Source organism: Rhodnius prolixus, unplaced genomic scaffold (genome assembly GCF_049639745.1).
Source record: "Rhodnius prolixus isolate KJV_2025 unplaced genomic scaffold, Rpr scaffold_8, whole genome shotgun sequence".
NCBI classification, from domain to species: domain Eukaryota; kingdom Metazoa; phylum Arthropoda; class Insecta; order Hemiptera; family Reduviidae; genus Rhodnius; species Rhodnius prolixus.
In genome coordinates, this window is record NW_027411593.1 from 5,226,290 (window position 1) to 5,240,441 (window position 14,152).

The following is a 14,152-nucleotide window of genomic DNA, read 5'->3' on the forward strand; positions in this document are numbered from 1 at the left end:
GTTCTTGTGTTCGTGTCCCGCCAGCTCCATATTGCACGCTATTTTTCATTTATCTAATACATAAACTTTACTTCTCCCTCCCTGACTTCTCTCTAACACAACTCATCCTCCTTTCTACTGTATAACAAGGTTGACCTGCTAATAAATTTGCTTTGGCCGGCAAGGTGTACACACAGATCAGGTCAACTTCATTAATTAAGAGGTAAAACAAAAGTACAGTCCAGTCCATAAAGTTCTTCATTTCTACCCGCCACTTAAATTTCTTTTTCCATCCATGGCTTTCGGCAAGCGTTTTCTTTTAAAGGCTTTCTCCAGTTTCGAGTATGTATCATCCGTTGGGAAATTTTCGAATTTAGGACGTTTGGGGCAAAATAAAAAAAAAAAAATTGTCAAAAGCATACAGGGTATATTTAACGGACCCGTATTTCATTCTATAGATTAGTACTTGAAGGTAGAACAATTGAAATGGTTGTCACGGGTGACATGAATTGATTTTGTTTCCCCCGATTTTATCCCAAAACTTCGAATGTCATAAACATGATATAAATTGAATACTTAGAAAGGAAGAGAAATTTCATTGGTTTATATATTTGACTTCCTCTTTTGCGAGGAAGTTCTGTAGTTTATACCGGAAATTTCTGATTTGAAGTCACCTGAGTTCGAAAGAAAAAATAGTTTTTACATAATTTTGTGTGTATCTATTTCTGTTAGTTAAAAAAATCTCAACTTTGTTCAGTCAGCAAGTATTAGTCTGTGTGATGGAAACCATCAGTGAAGTTGAAATCTTTAGCAAAAATCGACTCTACCTCTGACAATGGATGAAAGCCCGAAACCGGTTAATAGAGATACAGTAAACATGAGTGCTGCTATAAATAAAGTAGGAAAAAAAAAAAAATTTGTCTACCGGAACCTATTATTTGCTTCCACGTTCCCAACCACTACTACACCAATCTCTGTGTTCCTGTATCAGTATTTTTATGCTAATTAGGAGCAATTGCACTGTTTAATTACCTTCCTGGACGCATTTATTGGTGATTAAATGTTGATGAAGGCTAGTTATTTGTTAAGCGTTTGACCTTAGTTTATTTTTAAACTTTCATGATTTCCTGTTAGGCTTGAAGAGGAGGACGTAACCAGGCTCAAACAGGGAATCTAGATGATCTGCGTTTACTTCCAGACTGAAAAAATCTATTGCACCATGTATGTTGCACCATGATTCCGGTTCTTTTGATTGCAGTCATCAGCGGCCTTGAGAATGCAATTCTTTTCTACGCATTTTTTTTTTTTTTTTACACAAACTCTAAAATTTTCACGACACCTCATTAGGGTAAGGAAAATATTGTGGTCATGTTAAACTTATTTAAATTCGAGTTTTCTCATTTTGAGGTTCTTTGAGGTCCCCCCCAAAATGAGCTTATTTCCCCCCAAAATTGGCCTCTAATCCCCACCCCTGTCGCTTTTGCTATTTACATGCATATTTACGAGGGTCGTTTGAAAAGTCCGTGCAAAAATAAAAACTACTTAATTTTTTGGGGTAAACCTTTTTTATTTTTCAACATAGTCTCCTTTTAGGCTTATACACTTCGTCCAACGCTGCTCTAGTTTGTTGATCCCTTCCGAATAATAGGATTTGTCCAAGTCTGAAAAATAGCCATTCGTTTCTGCAATCACCTCCTCGTTTGAATAAAATCTTTTTCCCGCCAGCCATTTCTTCATATTGGGGAACAAAATAGTAGTCCGAGGGAGCCAAGTCTGGAGAATAGGGGGGGATGTGAAACGAGTTGGAACCCTATTTCCATTAATTTTGCGACCACAACTGCTGAGGTGTGAGCTGGTGCGTTGTCGTGATGGAAAAGGACTTTTTTGTGGGCCAATCGTGGGCGTTTTTCCTGCAGCTCGGTTTTCAAATGGTCCAATAACGATGAATAATATGCACCTGTAATAGTTTTACCCTTTTCCAGATAGTCGATCAGGATTATTCCTTGCGAATCCCAAAAGACAGTCTCCATAATCTTTTCGGCCGAAGGAACGGTCTTCGCCTTTCTTGGCGCAGATTCCCCCTTGGTAACCAATTGTTTAGATTGTTCTTTGGTCTCAGGAGTGTAGTGATGTATCCATGTTTCATCCACAGTGAAGGAAAGACGCTTAAAGTCCTGCGGATTCTTCTGGAACAGCTGCAAACCGTCCTTGCAACACTTCACACGATTTCGTTTTTGGTCAAGCGTGAGCAATCGCGGCACCCATCTTGCGGATAGCTTTGTCATGTCCAAATGTTGATGCAAAATATTATGTACCCGTTCATTCGAGATGCCCACAGCACTAGCAATCTCACGCACCTTCACACTCTGTCATCCATCACCATATCATGGATTTTATCAATGATTTCTGGAGTAGTAACCTCAACAGGGCGTCCAGAACGTTCAGCGTCACTTGTGCCCATATGGCCACTCCGAAAATTTTGAAACCTCTTATAAACTGTTCTAATCGAAGGTGCAGAGTCACTATAATGTTTATCAAGCTTCTGTTTAGTCTCCTGAGGCGTTTTGCCTTTCATAAAGTAGTGTTTAATCAACACACGAAATTCTTTTCGTCCATTTTTTGAAAATCACTCGACTTCCTCGATTCAAACGAATGCCAAACACAAAGAAATAGACCGATCTGGCTGAAACTTGGTGTGTGTGTTCTCCCAAGAGATGCTACTAACTAAACATAACCTCGATACGCGCCAGTAGTGCTATGTCTCTGACTTTGCACGGACTTTTCAAACGACCCTCGTATGTGTGTCTTGTAATGCAAAAATTACAAAAATAATAATAAATATAAAGTCGCAGGAAATGAAAATTTGATTTGAAATCAAATCAGTGGTTTTGTCGCCATTCAACTCGACAATAAAATCAGCAAACCGGAAGTACCACTAGACTGAATCGATTTTTACGTTTTTTGAGATTTTCTTGAATTTCCTTTTTCTCTAAAGTGCTATGTCAGTATAATATTTCGACTTCAGATTTTTTTTTTTGTAGAAAATAAACACCTTCCCCTCATTGCAATAATTGTTCTGTTATTTCCGGCAGATAGTGTCTACCAACATACATCATATCCGCAGTAAAAGAATAATGAACAGGGGGATCAGGAGAACTATTACCGGATAATTTCATTACCACATAACAAATTTTTAGTTCGTTTTATTTGTATTTCTATTATTACGTTTTTGTTTGCATTATTTACATAGTGGTCTATTTTTAGGTCAGTTAATTTTTCTCTTTGTCTAATACAATATTGTTTATCTCTTATCGAACCATAATGGCCAACAAATAACGGAAAGCTATCAAATAGAATTTCAAATCAACTAGGTAATTACTACTCTCTAAATACAGACGTACGCCACACAATCTTGGTCTAAGTACTGGTCTGCTTACTGGCGCAGTAGGCTGGCTGTTTGTTGGTATAAATAAGAATAGTGTTAATACAAAAGAGGCATAGATTGGTAGTAATTTACCTGTCCAATTGAGCATTCGTCCTATTTCCGCGCGGTCACCTACATTGACGATTTCCCCATTCGTTTAATCACTCTCCCCCTCTCTGTCCCTCTCAATCAATCAATTTAAGTTCTCTGTTATTTTTTAATTATATTAACTTTTGAAGTTCTCTTAATCAAGTAAACCTTTTTCTTCAAACCTTCAATTTTTGGAACATTTTTAATTCTGCCCAATATTAATACCAAAGATTAGCTGCTGACCCTTAGATTTGGTCTCTTTCCCAGTAGCTTCTTATAGCCCACTATTCGGTGATTCATTCTGTACTGTGTACGAAAGAACATTGTTCACAGGCCGGCCGCAATACACTGAAAAAAAAGCTTCAGGCGCCAATGACCTAAGATTTTCACGCGCCCTAAATTAAAAACAAATAATAATACGTATTATACCAGGCAAGGTGTGACACTGTTATTTTCGTTTTATACGGTAGACTGGAGGGCCACAGGTTTGGGAAGGAAAAAAAAATAACTGTAAAGTAGATTTCAACAGCTGTTAAACGCAACTAAAATTAGTTAAACGCCACTCCTAAAGAATATTTGGCTTGTGTGTATTTCACATCAGATATTAAATGTAAATTTTAAAGTAAAATTAAAAAAAAAAAAAAAATTGTAATCAAAGGACTAAACCAAGAATATGAATAAAAATGTTATTGAATGGTCGCCAAAATTGCCTTTCTAACTGCGAGAATGTAGAATCCTAACACGTAAAATGTTGAAATGATATAAGTCTGAGACTTGCTTTAGTACTTAAGAAATATTGAAAACGAAAAACAGTGAAGACCATAAACTTGATAAAATACGTTCAAATTTCAAACCTTTGTATCCCTATTGCTAATGGTCAGATTTAAATGAACTCTTTACCAAATTGTAGGGAAAAGAAAGACCAATAACTGGTATAAATCCCCATGGCTTTAGTAGCAATAGTTAATATGATATAGAAGGTTAAAATTTCAAAGATTTCAGTTTCGACGTTTTTAAATCGTCGAATTTCAATCCTTTGTATCTCCTTTCATAATGGTCAGTTTTTAATGAACTCTTTACCGAATTGTAGGGAAAAGAAAGGACTATAACTGGTATAAATGCCATGTTTTAGTAACAATATTTAATATGATATAGAAGGTTAAAATTTCGAAGTTTTCAGTTTCGACGTTTTTAAATCGTCGAATTTCAATCCTTTGTATCTCCTTTCATAATGGTCAGTTTTTAATGAACTCTTTACCGAATTGTAGGGAAAAGAAAGGACTATAACTGGTATAAATGCCATGGTTTTAGTAGCAATAGTTAATATGATATAGAAGGTTAAAATTTCGATGTTTTCCGTTTCGACGTTATCAAATCGTCGAATTTCAAACCATTGTATCTCTTTTCGTAATGGTGAGATTTTAAGGAATTCTTTTCTGAATTGTAAGGAAAAAAAAGACCTATAACTGGTATAAATCCTATGGTTTTACTAGCAATAGTTAATATGATATAGAAGGTTAAAATTTCGAAGTTTTCAGTTTGGACGTTTTCAAATCATCGAATTTCAAACTTTTGTATCTCTTTCCATAATGGTCAGTTTTTAATGAATTCTTGACCGAATTATAGGGAAAAGAATGCACTATAGCTGGTATAAATGCCATGGTTTTTGTAGCAATAGTTGTTATGATATAGCAGGTTAAAATTTCGACGTTTTCAGTTTCGACGTTTTTAAATCGTCGAATTTCAATCCTTTGTATCTCCTTTCGTAATGGTGAGATTTTAATGAATTCTTTACTGAATTGTAGGGAAAAGAAAGCACTATAACTGGTATAAATGCCATGGTTTTAGTAGCAATAGTTAATATGATATAGAAGGTTAAAATTTCGATGTTTTCCGTTTCGACGTTATCAAATCGTCGAATTTCAAACCATTGTATCTCTTTTCGTAATGGTGAGATTTTAAGGAATTCTTTTCTGAATTGTAAGGAAAAAAAAGACCTATAACTGGTATAAATCCTATGGTTTTACTAGCAATAGTTAATATGATATAGAAGGTTAAAATTTCGAAGTTTTCAGTTTGGACGTTTTCAAATCATCGAATTTCAAACTTTTGTATCTCTTTCAATAATGGTCAGTTTTTAATGAATTCTTGACCGAATTATAGGGAAAAGAATGCACTATAGCTGGTATAAATGCCATGGTTTTTGTAGCAATAGTTGTTATGATATAGCAGGTTAAAATTTCGACGTTTTCAGTTTCGACGTTTTTAAATCGTCGAATTTCAATCCTTTGTATCTCCTTTCGTAATGGTGAGATTTTAATGAATTCTTTACTGAATTGTAGGGAAAAGAAAGCACTATAACTGGTATAAATGCCATGGTTTTAGTAGCAATAGTTAATATGATATAGAAGGTTAAAATTTCGATGTTTTCCGTTTCGACGTTATCAAATCGTCGAATTTCAAACCATTGTATCTCTTTTCGTAATGGTGAGATTTTAAGGAATTCTTTTCTGAATTGTAAGGAAAAAAAAGACCTATAACTGGTATAAATCCTATGGTTTTACTAGCAATAGTTAATATGATATAGAAGGTTAAAATTTCGAAGTTTTCAGTTTGGACGTTTTCAAATCATCGAATTTCAAACTTTTGTATCTCTTTCCATAATGGTCAGTTTTTAATGAATTCTTGACCGAATTATAGGGAAAAGAATGCACTATAGCTGGTATAAATGCCATGGTTTTTGTAGCAATAGTTGTTATGATATAGCAGGTTAAAATTTCGACGTTTTCAGTTTCACCGTTTTCAAATCGTCGAATTTCAATCGTTTGTATCTCTTTTCGAAATGGTCAGTTTTTAATGAACTCTTTACCAAATTGTTGGGAAAAGAAAGCACTATAACTGGTATAAAAGCCATGGTTTTAGTAGCAATAGTTAATATGATATAGAAGGTTAAAATTTCGAAGTTTTCAGTTTGGACCTTATCAAATCAACGAATTTCAAACCTTTGTATCTCTTTTCGTAATGGTGAGATTTTAATGAATTCTTTACTGAATTGTAGGGAAAAGAAATTACTATAACAGGTATAAATGCTATGGTTTTAGTAGCAATAGTTAATATGATATAGAAGGTTAAAATTTCGAAGTTTTCAGTTTGGACGTTATCAAATCAACGAATTTCAAACCTTTGTATCTCTTTTCGTAATGGTGAGGTTTTAAGGAATTCTTTACTGAATTGTAGGGAAAGGAAAGCACTATAACAAGTATAAATGCCATGGTTTTAGTAGCAATAGTTAATATGATATAGAAGGTTAAAATTTCAAATTTTTCAGTTTCGACGTTTTTAAATCGTTGAATTTCAATCCTTTGTATCTCCTTTCATAATGGTCAGTTTTTAATGAACTCTTTACCGAATTGTAGGGAAAAGAAAGCACTATAACTGGTATAAATGCCATAGTTTTAGTAGTAATAGTTAATATGATATAGAAGGTTAAAATTTAGAAGTTTTCAGTTTGGACGTTATCAGATCGTCGAATTTCAAACCTTTGTATCTCTTTTCGTAATGGTGAGATTTTAATGAATTCTTTACTGAATTGTAGGGAAAAGAAAGCACTATAACTAGTATAAATGACATGGTTTTAGTAGCAATAGTTAATATGAGATAGAAGGTTAAAATTTCGAAGTTTTCAGTTTGGACGTTGTCAAATCGTCGAATTTCAAACCTTTGTATCTTTTTTCGTAATGGTGAGATTTTAATGAAAGCTTTACTGAATCGTAGGGAAAAGAAAGCACTATAACTGGAATAAATGACATGGTTTTAGTAGCAATAGTTAATATGATATAGAAGGTTAAATTTTCGAAGTTTTCAGTTTCAACGTTTTCAAATCGTCGAATTTCAATCGTTTGTATCTCTTTTCGAAATGGTCAGTTTTTAATGAACTCTTTACCAAATTGTTGGGAAAAGAAAGCACTATAACTGGTATAAATGCCATGGTTTTAGTAGCAATAGTTAATATGATATAGAAGGTTAAAATTTTGAAGTTTTCAGTTTGGACGTTATCAAATCAACGAATTTTAAACCTTTGTATCTCTTTTCGTAATGGTGAGATTTTAATGAATTCTTTACTGAATTGTAGGGAAAAGAAATTACTATAACAGGTATAAATGCCATGGTTTTAGTAGCAATAGTTAATATGATATAGAAGGTTAAAATTTCGAAGTTTTCAGTTTGGACGTTATCAAATCAACGAATTTCAAACTTTTGTATCTCTTTTCGTAATGGTGAGATTTTAATGAATTCTTTACTGAATTGTAGGGAAAAGAAATTACTATAACTGGAATAAATGACATGGTTTTAGTAGCAATAGTTAATATGATATAGAAGGTTAAAATTTCGATGTTTTCCGATTCGACGTTATCAAATCGTCGAATTTCAAACCATTGTATCTCTTTTCGTAATGGTGAGGTTTTAAGGAATTCTTTACTGAATTGTAGGGAAAGAAAGGCACTATAACAGGTATAAATGCCATGGTTTTAGTAGCAATAGTTAATATGATATAGAAGGTTAAAATTTCGAAGTTTTCAGTTTGGACGTTATCAAATCAACGAATTTCAAACCTTTGTATCTCTTTTCGTAATGGTGAGATTTTAATGAATTCTTTACTGAATTGTAGGGAAAAGAAATTACTATAACAGGTATAAATGCCATGGTTTTAGTAGCAATAGTTAATATGATATAGAAGGTTGAAATTTTGAAGTTTTCAGTTTGGACGTTATCAAATCAACGAATTTCAAACCTTTGTATCTCTTTTCGTAATGGTGAGATTTTAATGAATTCTTTACTGAATTGTAGGGAAAAGAAATTACTATAACAGGTATAAATGCCATGGTTTTAGTAGCAATAGTTAATATGATATAGAAGGTTAAAATTTCGAAGTTTTCAGTTTGGACGTTATCAAATCAACGAATTTCAAACCTTTGTATCTCTTTTCGTAATGGTGAGGTTTTAAGGAATTCTTTACTGAATTGTAGGGAAAGAAAGGCACTATAACAGGTATAAATGCCATGGTTTTAGTAGCAATAGTTAATATGATATAGAAGGTTAAAATTTCGAAGTTTTCAGTTTGGACGTTATCAAATCAACGAATTTCAAACCTTTGTATCTCTTTTCGTAATGGTGAGATTTTAATGAATTCTTTACTGAATTGTAGGGAAAAGAAATTACTATAACAGGTATAAATGCCATGGTTTTAGTAGCAATAGTTAATATGATATAGAAGGTTGAAATTTTGAAGTTTTCAGTTTGGACGTTATCAAATCAACGAATTTCAAACCTTTGTATCTCTTTTCGTAATGGTGAGATTTTAATGAATTCTTTACTGAATTGTAGGGAAAAGAAATTACTATAACAGGTATAAATCCCATGGTTTTAGTAGCAATAGTTAATATGATATAGAAGGTTAAAATTTCGAAGTTTTCAGTTTGGACGTTATCAAATCAACGAATTTCAAACCATTGTATCTCTTTTCGTAATGGTGAGGTTTTAAGGAATTCTTTACTGAATTGTAGGGAAAGGAAAGCACTATAACAGGTATAAATGCCATGGTTTTAGTAGCAATAGTTAATATGATATAGAAGGTTGAAATTTTGAAGTTTTCAGTTTGGACGTTATCAAATCAACGAATTTCAAACCTTTGTATCTCTTTTCGTAATGGTGAGATTTTAATGAATTCTTTACTGAATTGTAGGGAAAAGAAATTACTATAACAGGTATAAATGCCATGGTTTTAGTAGCAATAGTTAATATGATATAGAAGGTTGAAATTTTGAAGTTTTCAGTTTGGACGTTATCAAATCAACGAATTTCAAACCTTTGTATCTCTTTTCGTAATGGTGAGATTTTAATGAATTCTTTACTGAATTGTAGGGAAAAGAAATTACTATAACAGGTATAAATCCCATGGTTTTAGTAGCAATAGTTAATATGATATAGAAGGTTAAAATTTCGAAGTTTTCAGTTTGGACGTTATCAAATCAACGAATTTCAAACCATTGTATCTCTTTTCGTAATGGTGAGGTTTTAAGGAATTCTTTACTGAATTGTAGGGAAAGAAAGGCACTATAACAGGTATAAATGCCATGGTTTTAGTAGCAATAGTTAATATGATATACAAGGTTAAAATTTCGAAGTTTTCAGTTTGGACGTTATCAAATCAACGAATTTCAAACCTTTGTATCTCTTTTCGTAATGGTGAGGTTTTAAGGAATTCTTTACTGAATTGTAGGGAAAGAAAGGCACTATAACAGGTATAAATGCCATGGTTTTAGTAGCAATAGTTAATATGATATAGAAGGTTAAAATTTCGAAGTTTTCAGTTTGGACGTTATCAAATCAACGAATTTCAAACCTTTGTATCTCTTTTCGTAATGGTGAGATTTTAATGAATTCTTTACTGAATTGTAGGGAAAAGAAATTACTATAACAGGTATAAATGCCATGGTTTTAGTAGCAATAGTTAATATGATATAGAAGGTTGAAATTTTGAAGTTTTCAGTTTGGACGTTATCAAATCAACGAATTTCAAACCTTTGTATCTCTTTTCGTAATGGTGAGATTTTAATGAATTCTTTACTGAATTGTAGGGAAAAGAAATTACTATAACAGGTATAAATGCCATGGTTTTAGTAGCAATAGTTAATATGATATAGAAGGTTAAAATTTCGAAGTTTTCAGTTTGGACGTTATCAAATCAACGAATTTCAAACCATTGTATCTCTTTTCGTAATGGTGAGGTTTTAAGGAATTCTTTACTGAATTGTAGGGAAAGGAAAGCACTATAACAGGTATAAATGCCATGGTTTTAGTAGCAATAGTTAATATGATATAGAAGGTTGAAATTTTGAAGTTTTCAGTTTGGACGTTATCAAATCAACGAATTTCAAACCTTTGTATCTCTTTTCGTAATGGTGAGATTTTAATGAATTCTTTACTGAATTGTAGGGAAAAGAAATTACTATAACAGGTATAAATGCCATGGTTTTAGTAGCAATAGTTAATATGATATAGAAGGTTGAAATTTCGAAGTTTTCAGTTTCGACGTTATCAAATCTCAGAAAGTTTTTTTTGTATCTCTCTTTGTATTTTTTAGATTTCAATGAATTCTTAACCGATTTGTAGTGACAAGTTAGCACTATAACTGGTATAAATTGCATGGGTTTAGCAGCATTAGTTAATGTGATGAAGAAGGTTGAATTTGGCGGGTTTTCGAATTCTTTCAAATTTCAATGAACTTTTATTGTTTAAGTTTTTTTTAAGATGATATTAATGAGATAGAACTTTGAGATTAGCAATAACAGAAAGCCATCTGATTGGTTGCATCAGATTGTTTTCATTTTTTTTTTAATAAAAACATAAACAAAATGATGAAGAAAATTGTAATTGGCCGAAGTCAGCAAACTTGTAACCAACCAGCGGTTCTATATCATTAATTTAAAGAGTTACCTCTTAAATATTTTACCGTCAATACTTCAATTTCCTGCATGGTATTGAACTCGGATTGGTTCATATAATATTAACTAGCAAAATAGATACTTTGTAAGTACTATTTTTAGTATTTATAGCCGGAAATAGTACTCAATCCAAGTCCAGGTAACACGTGAACTATATTATAAATATATAAAGTCCGAAGTATAATCTCAGCTATAAAATATTGATTGATATGTGGGGGACAGTGAACTCTAACGTGTTATTGAAGAAATTATGAACACGCTGACCGTTGTTTCTATTTTTTAATGGATTTTTTTTTAAACATTCTCAATAATTCTACGGCATTCTATTATGGTTTAGGGTTACGTGTGTTTCGCTCACATTCCGAGGTTATTGAAATTAGCGTGACCGGCATTTAGAATTTCAAGAATATATATTTCCGTTTTCCGCGATGTTCTCGGCAAGCACTTTTGATGATTTCTTATTTTTCTTTACTTTATTTAATAATTACCAATGACTATATAAATACAAAGAATAAGCAAATATGCGTGATGTAGATATATGCAGGGTGCGTGAAGAGAAGAAGGAGAGTAGCTACACAGTTAGTCGCATTTTTTAGAGGATATCGATGATGATGATAGTGATTTTTAGACTGGAAGGAAGTCTTTTGGGGCCATTGACGATTCTGTCGGCGAAGAGAATTTTGAGGAATGTCAGATGAAGCGAGAGGCAGTATGAGAGGATTGGAGCATGTAGAAAGAGCAGTATGGAACTTTTGATATTTCCCCTTGCCGAGTTGGTATACGAATGGGGGATGTTGAGGTCGTTGTGAAGAGTAAGGTTAGTCACCGTAGAAAGGAGCGTCAGCTATCTGTCGGAGGAGTTTCGATTGAATGAAATGTCTTGTACAGTCCGTATGTTTGTAGGTTTGGCTGAACTCCAACAGCTCTAGTCCGTAAGTCCACATAGGTTTGAGGATAGTATTATCCTCAATTATTGAGTACTGTGGATCGCAATGTGGAGCTATGTCCAAGTACTTGGCAGAGAACTTCGTTGTGTCGCTAATTTCAAGAAAATTTAAAAGTATTAAGCACTCACATAAAGCGCTGAAACTTCGGTTTCCATTTTTTTTTTCTTTTTTTGCTTTTTTATATTCTCTTACTAGCTGAAGAAAGTTTATCATTTCCGTTTTATTTCCAACTTTAACCGGAAGTATTCGTTTTGAATGGTGAAACGCGAAAATGTGTGTTTTTTTTAATAAATTGTGCGTGTGTATATAAAATTTTCCAAAAACGAAAAGTCGCAGAGAGGGAGATGAAACTATACAACCCAACCGGAAATGATTTCGTAATGGAAATTCTTTTTGTGCTAATTAAGTTCAGAAGTCTATAATGATTTCCTTGGTTATTTAGAGCAGTGTTTTTTAAAAATGTTGATATAAAAAAAAAAGAAGATTTGTTCACCGAGTGTCCGGGTAGAAAGATGGAATTAATATCACCGAGAAATATGCAGAATATTACAATAGAAGTGTGTATTGAAGTGATAGCATTTTGTGTGCCACATAATCGAGAGAGCACAATATTGTGAACGTTATTGTTTGAGATGAATGCTACATCGTAGTTAGTGAGGCTGTTTAGACGACACTTGCCAAGCTAGTGTTTCTGATTAGGTTTGCTGCTATAGTTATGACGTCGAACTTACCTTGCCATTTCCGTCACTCTTCTTCATATCAAGAGGAAATCAAATTCTTGGAGTATTTTAGTGTTGGCTATTTCTACTTGTTCTCATCTTTGTTAGAAGATAGTATTGCAATAGAGCTTCATTTTGAGCTTTAACCCTTTTTTTTTTTAGAAGTGGGGGGGTTTCACCTGAAAATGTGATTTTCCTGTTCTCTTACTAGTGAGAGAAAGACATGCTGCGATCGTGCTAAACTTTCTTTATTCAGTTTTCAACCGTGATATCTCCTGAATTCAAAAAGCGTGCTTTTCTAAGTAAGTAATCAGTGCCGTGAGTATGTCTGTGAAAGCTTAAGCTTTAACATGTCGCGAATAAAGAGCTCCAATATTATATTTCGGTTGCCTATCACCGGAAGTACCCGCTATCAGAATTTTGGTTTTCAAGAATTTTCTCGGCTAAAGATTTCCTTTATAAGAATAATACAGTGGCACCTAATATAGATCTAAAACTTTTATTTAAAACATTTTTTTCGGCAGAAAATTCAGTGAAAATCACATTTGTGTCGTAACGTACCATTTGATTATAATGTATAGTTCTACCACTTATATAACCTTAAACAGAATTAACTCTATTTCTAAAATTCCGATTTTTTTTTTTTTGGCACCATTTTACTGATTAGGTTTTCTCCTTATTTGAGTACGGCGCCCTGAGGCTATTTTCCAAAATACAATACTCCCGGGGGGGGGGGGGCTCCAAACGAAAATTTACCGTGAACATTTGAAATAATAAATTTGATTCTACAAAAATTGAAATAAAATTATCTAAACTAATTGTTATAGCCTAGTTATGTTCAGTGTCATGAAGTAAATAAATTAACCCATTTTTGACTGTTTAATTAACTTGATATTATTTTTTACTTACATAATTACAGTAAATAATCTAATTACTGATAGATAACCATTATAATATAACGACGACAATATCATATCGCAGTTGACAAGAACCAGTCAACTATACATTAATTAACGCAACAGAAATTTACATATGTAAATTTGCCTTTATTGTAACCAATGTTTGCCTTACTTTGGAATTTGGTTAAGAATGTTTTAATTCGTAGCTCATGTTGGTTGAAATAAATTTGTTTCCGGTTAAAATGTTTAAAAAGAATTGATTACTACAGTCGTAGAAAATGGTCAATTTCATAATTTAGGTTCCATCAGAACCTCGTAACTGGTTGCCAGATTTTTACGGAGCATGCGCAGTGAGGTTTTCCAACAGAATTCAAACTGATTTCTAATTTTCATGTTCGCTTGTACTAAGTTGAAATTGAATTGTGTGTTCGATCAGGGTTGTCAGGGAACTGAACCATTGTACCATCAGTTTGGGGGCGTGCGCAGTGAATCTGAATCAAAATTCAAATTGATTCCAAACCAGTACTTGAATCCTGTTCATAAGCACTAAATATCACGAACCTATGATCAAGAATTAATACATTAAAAA

General features: G+C 33.0%; 1 protein-coding gene across 2 annotated transcripts in view; it reads left to right on the plus strand.

Annotated features, from left to right (window-relative positions):
* The window catches only part of LOC141450752 (phosphatidylcholine:ceramide cholinephosphotransferase 2-like), a 67,099-nt gene that overhangs the window by 5,808 nt on the left and 47,139 nt on the right, over nucleotides 1-14,152 (plus strand). The gene's annotated exons all lie outside the window — the stretch shown is intronic.